General features: G+C 38.0%; 1 pseudogene across 1 annotated transcript; it reads left to right on the top strand.

Moving 5' to 3' along the window:
* Positions 1–8: 8 nt before the first annotated feature.
* LOC114404128 lies at positions 9–5053 on the top strand (annotated as a pseudogene). The gene is made up of 5 exons (XR_003664825.1): positions 9–468; positions 893–1709; positions 3157–3327; positions 3434–3612; positions 4032–5053. The product of XR_003664825.1 is annotated as an ABC transporter G family member 21-like (transcript).
* The last annotated feature ends 570 nt before the right edge of the window (positions 5054–5623 follow it).

Here is a 5623-nt window from a genome sequence, read left to right as displayed (position 1 = left end):
AGTCACATTCACATCCTTGTGTGCTTCTCGTGCCTTCCTCACTTTATACACCTGTTCTCTCATGTGACTCTCTCTCTCTACCTTGCTCTTAATTCCTTCTGGTTTAGTTCTACTCCTACCTCCTTCATCTTCATACACACACCATAGTTAGTAGTACTCTTAATAATTAATAACTCTTCTTTGTCATTAGTACTTTCTGGTTAATATCTGAGTGGATAACTACTCTCTGAGATGATGCCCCCTGAGCAAGAAACAACTATTGCAACAAACATTCCAGCCATCACAACCCGACAAGAGACCAGCTCGGTCCACCATGAATCAGAGGGTTCAAACACTAACAAAATCAAACCAAGTTTAGAATTGGATGATAATGGCATTCCTCCGCAGCAACAGACTCAGCCAACAACACCACCACCACCATCAAGATTTTCCGTTCTTCACCAATCCTTACGCCCCATTACCCTCAAAGTACTTATAAATCGTCTCTCATCTCCTTATAATTAATATATAACCACCGGTTTAGATTCGCAAAATAATTTTATTTTTACTATCTAGCTATTTTCATCCATATATAATTATAAAATTGTTACATTTATTTTATTTCATATTTCATTTTATGTGACATTTTTTCTAGTTTATCATGCGACGGCACCAATAGCCTGTTTGGAAATTTGGATATAAGGTTAGTAGTGTTCTTGAGAGCTACTCTACCGAAAAAAGTTACATATTTTCCGTAAAACAAAACTCTCAAAAGTACTTTTTCACTTGTATCCAATCAGGCCCCAAATTAACTAAGTTAGTGTGATGAGAGCATCATATGATATAAAGATTGTTGTAAAAACAAGTTATTCTCTACTTATTATTTGTATTGGTGTATCTTTTTGTGGTATAGTTTGAAGACGTATCCTACACTATAACCTTCGAAAGCCAAAAGAAGAAGGGTTGCGTCTTACGTAAAGAATCAAAGCTAAGAAGAAAAGTCCTCACCGGAGTGACTGGAGTAGCGAACCCCGGCGAGCTAACGGCAATGCTGGGTCCCTCCGGCAGCGGCAAGACGACCCTCTTAACCGCCCTGGCCGGAAGACTCGCCGGAAAAGTCTCCGGCACCATAACCTACAACGGCCACACCGACCCCACCTTCGTGAAACGCAAGGTAGGGTTCGTTCCCCCAAGAGGACGTTCTCTACCCTCACCTCACAGTGTTGGAAACCCTAACCTACGCAGCGCTGTTGAGGCTTCCGAAGAGTTTGAGCAGAGAAGAGAAGAAGGAGCACCCGCGTAGATGTGTGATCACGGAGCTAGGGCTAACACCGGTGTCGTTAATAGTCCCGTTGGAGGGTGCATGGCTCTGTTCCGTGGCATTTCGGGTGGGGGAACGGAAACGGGTCCAGTATCGGGCAGGAGATGTTGGTCAACCCGAGTTGTTGTTTGTTGATGAGCCCCACCTCGGGCTTGGACTCCACCACGGCCCAACTTATTGTGTCGGTGCTCCGCCGGGCTCGCCTTGGCGGGTCGAACCGTCGTCACCACCATCCACCAGCCCTCCAGCCGGTTGTATAGGATGTTTGATAAGGTGGTCGTGTTGTCGGATGGGTACCCAATTTATAGCGGGCAGGCGGGTCGGGTCATGGACTATCTCGGATCCGTCGGATATGTCCCAGCTTTCAACTTCATGAACCCAGCAGATTTCCTTCTTGACCTTGCTAATGGTACGTACTAACTAGTGTCACCAAATTAAGGGCTCATTTCTTTTAAAGTTTGATAAAATTGATTTTTGATAGAATTAATGTTTGAAGGTTATTCATGATTTTAGTGTATAAATTATTTAAATCTTTACTATTAGATCAATCTTAGGCATGGGTTAGAGCTAAAAAAGAATTAGAATATATGTTTAAAGAAATTTTAATATATAGTACTAATGAGAAGTGTATCTTTAAATTAATGTTAGCCACAAGTTTTAATGATATATGGTGAGGGGAATTTATTTTGTAAGTTTGTCAATGGGGCACTAAACATGTCTTCATGACTTTTGAAACCTTAATGGTTGCTATTTTTATTTCTGTGATGAGAAAGGAAAGTTTGGGAGTTTGTGCATGTCAACTTCAAGAAACAAGATTGACTATTTTGATTTTAACACTTGTCGTTAATTGGGTAGGTGATGGTTCGTTTTCAAATTTTAAATAATGGAGGTGCGTAAATAATAAAGCTTGGGGATTTTATCTCTGAACCCATGAACCTTGTTCTCAAGGCGGCAACATCTGCTAATAATAATGGGTCATTAGAAGCAGTAAATTGATAAGACACAACACAACATAACGAAAGATATTCATCCCCCCTTGGACCAATTTCGCAACATGTGAGTCTTCTTTTGTGTTGGCATAGATCTACAGAGTACAGAGAGAACAAACTTTATGTAAAAAATATCTAAAAGCAAACGAACACTTTATGTAATAAATGTTAAAGGTGTTTGGAATGGTCCGATTCTCATGGTCGACAGATAAAGTTTTGAAAAAGATATAGACATACAGATGTGATTTGGAATAAATTAGAACTGCTTTTTGTTTATTATTACCTTTGATTTACCTTGAAATCTTTTTGCATATATTTCCATGTATCACAAGTTCTTACGAGACATCCTAAATGTTTATAAAAGATTTTTTATTTTTTCTCCAATTATAAGTGCTTGTTTTTCCTCTCTTTTCAGTATTTGTTTTCTTTGAATTCAGCGTCATTACATTTGCTCTCACCCTTACTACTGGGGTACTTTTTCTTATTGTGAAGGTAAAAAGTTCTTTATGGCAGCGCAATTTTCCTTCAATTTAATCAACAGTTACAGCATAACAACAATGGAGTCTTTAGCCAGTGTGTTATTGGCCATGCTACGACAGTTAGAAGTCCATTCTACTTTAATTCTAAAATTTGATGAGAAATTAAATTGAATTCCCTATAATTGCACAAGATATTTGAATTGAAGCACAGAAATAGTGGTTGCCGGGTGGTGGAAGCATCTTCAATCATGGTTGATAATTTATCCTTGGATCACGTGTTGTTAAATTTGGTCACTTGAGTCTAAAAAACACTAGTGGATTTGCATTCAATTTGTTGAGAAACCATACTAGAGAGCCTTCTAATACATTAGATTCTGTGGTTTGGCAGGGGTAGTTGCTGATGTCAAACATGATGATCAGATAGACCACCATGAGGATCAAGCTTCAGTCAAACAATCCCTAATGTCATCTTTTAAGAAGAACTTATATCCTGCTCTTAAAGAAGACATTCACCAAAACAATACTGATCCGTCAGCTCTTATATCAGGAACACCTAGACGTAAGTGAAGTTTTCTTGCTCTATTGAATATTGATGTTGAACAGTGTTAATTAGTTATGCACAACACCATGGCTAAATGACACTATTATTTATGCCTGATATATAGGCTGTGATAACCATTGGACCTCTAGCTGGTGGGAGCAATTCAGGGTGCTTCTTAAGAGGGGTTTACAAGAGAGGAGGCATGAATCTTTTTCTGGCTTAAGGATTTTCCAAGTCTTGTCTGTATCCATTCTCTCAGGACTTCTGTGGTGGCACTCTGATCCTTCACATGTACAAGATCAGGTATTTATATTATGAACCTATATTATGATTTTCGGATGAAAATTCATAGGTACATGACTACTTGTAAAAGATACTTGCCATTTTTCTTGTGCTATATACTCAATTCCTAGTTAATTTGCATTAAAACATTCAATAAAAATCCAATGGGTATAGTTTAATTGACAACACATGCTAAATTTGTGGGACAAGATCTCGCAAAATACATTTTTAGAGAGGGACGAAAAATTTTAAGTATGACTAAGTTTCAACTCAAGGATTAGTCTCATAACCGACTCAAAAAACCGAAACTTATGGGGATATCTCGAGATTCCACCGGGGAGCCAAAGGCCCCAATTATGATGGGAAAAAAACACTCAATAAAAAGTGGTATTTTAATTCTTGAGTAGTAGTACTTATTAACAACATGACATTTGTAACAGGTTGGACTCCTTTTCTTCTTCTCCATCTTCTGGGGATTCTTCCCTCTCTTCAATGCCATCTTTGCCTTCCCTCTGGAGAGGCCAATGCTAATAAAAGAAAGATCATCAGGGATGTACAAACTCTCCTCATACTATGCTGCTAGGATGGTGGGAGATTTACCAATGGAGCTAGTGCTTCCTACCATCTTTGTAACTATCTCCTATTGGATGGGTGGTCTCAATCCTTCATTGGTCACATTTGTGCTAACACTCTTGATCATGCTTTTCAATGTTCTAGTCTCTCAAGGCATAGGCCTAGCACTTGGGGCCATTCTCATGGATGTGAAGCAGGCCACATCACTAGCTTCAGTGACCATGCTGGTATTTCTCTTGGCTGGTGGATACTACATTCAGCAAATGCCGGCTTTTATAGCTTGGTTGAAGTACATTTCTTTCAGCCACTACTGCTATAAACTACTAGTAGGAGTCCAGTATTCAGTAAATGAGGTATACGAGTGTGGACAAGGGTTGCATTGTAGGGTAAGAGATTTTCCTGCCATAAAGTGTTTGGAGCTTGAGGATACTATGTGGGGAGATGTGGCTGCATTGACTGTAATGTTGATTGGATACAGAGTTGTGGCATATCTAGCCTTGAGGATGGGGCAGCCTCACTGACCAAGACTTGACAAATTAGAGACCATGTTATTAATTTTCAAGTTTGGTTGTTTTAATTAATCACCCCTCAGTTAATGTGGTGATTCGATTCAAATTGTACGGTGAATATCTTAAGTCCTTGTGATTAATTGACATAAATGAAGCAATCAAAATTTGTTGAGTATAGTCCAATTTTTTTGTGACCAGATAGACTCCAGCTAGTGTTTTATCAAGAGGGGAATAGTTTATTGCTGCCATCAAAAGGTGATTTTGGATCTTTATGGGCACATAATTATTGTTTCAATTTGGAACATATCATAAAGTGAATGCGTATTCTCTCAGCATATGTATTTGGCCTTGTTTATATTATGGGCACATACTATTGTTCATTCATTTTATAATTTTATTGTTTCGGTACTTGCATGGATTCATTCAATTATTATCTTGTTGAAGTGAAATTGCAAAACCAATCTAATTAATTGAAAATTCTGCACACCCTGTCCTGTATTAGGGGCTGACTCCTTAAAACGATTCAGTGGGTGTGTGGGACTGGTTTTGATGAAACGAGATGGTAATACACCTTGAACTAAAGGCAGGCAGGGCAATTAATTTTGTATAGGGAAAGTAAAAAGTTAGTTATTGGTATATTTCCAATTTTGATCCACTTAGTTGTTCAATACATGATTTGAAAAGGTTAATCACTTAGTGACTTAATTAAATGCTTGAGGGTTTAATTGTTCTTAAACCTCCAATATGTTCATCAAGAAATTATTTTTGTAATATTTTTAAAATAAATATGTCCAGTTATTCTGACACTTCATCGAGGAATCCTTTATCCTATAAAGTTTAATCTAGTATTGTACATAAATATTCAGATGGATCGAAATAATTTAGTACTGTGACGTTATCAGAAAGTGTGAAATATTATTTCAAAAGCAGAAGAAAAACTTTGATGGGTT

Source organism: Glycine soja, unplaced genomic scaffold (genome assembly GCF_004193775.1).
Source record: "Glycine soja cultivar W05 unplaced genomic scaffold, ASM419377v2 tig00000322_1_pilon_302646_319394, whole genome shotgun sequence".
Taxonomy (NCBI): domain Eukaryota; kingdom Viridiplantae; phylum Streptophyta; class Magnoliopsida; order Fabales; family Fabaceae; genus Glycine; species Glycine soja.
This window is presented reverse-complemented; position numbering and strand designations above follow the sequence as displayed.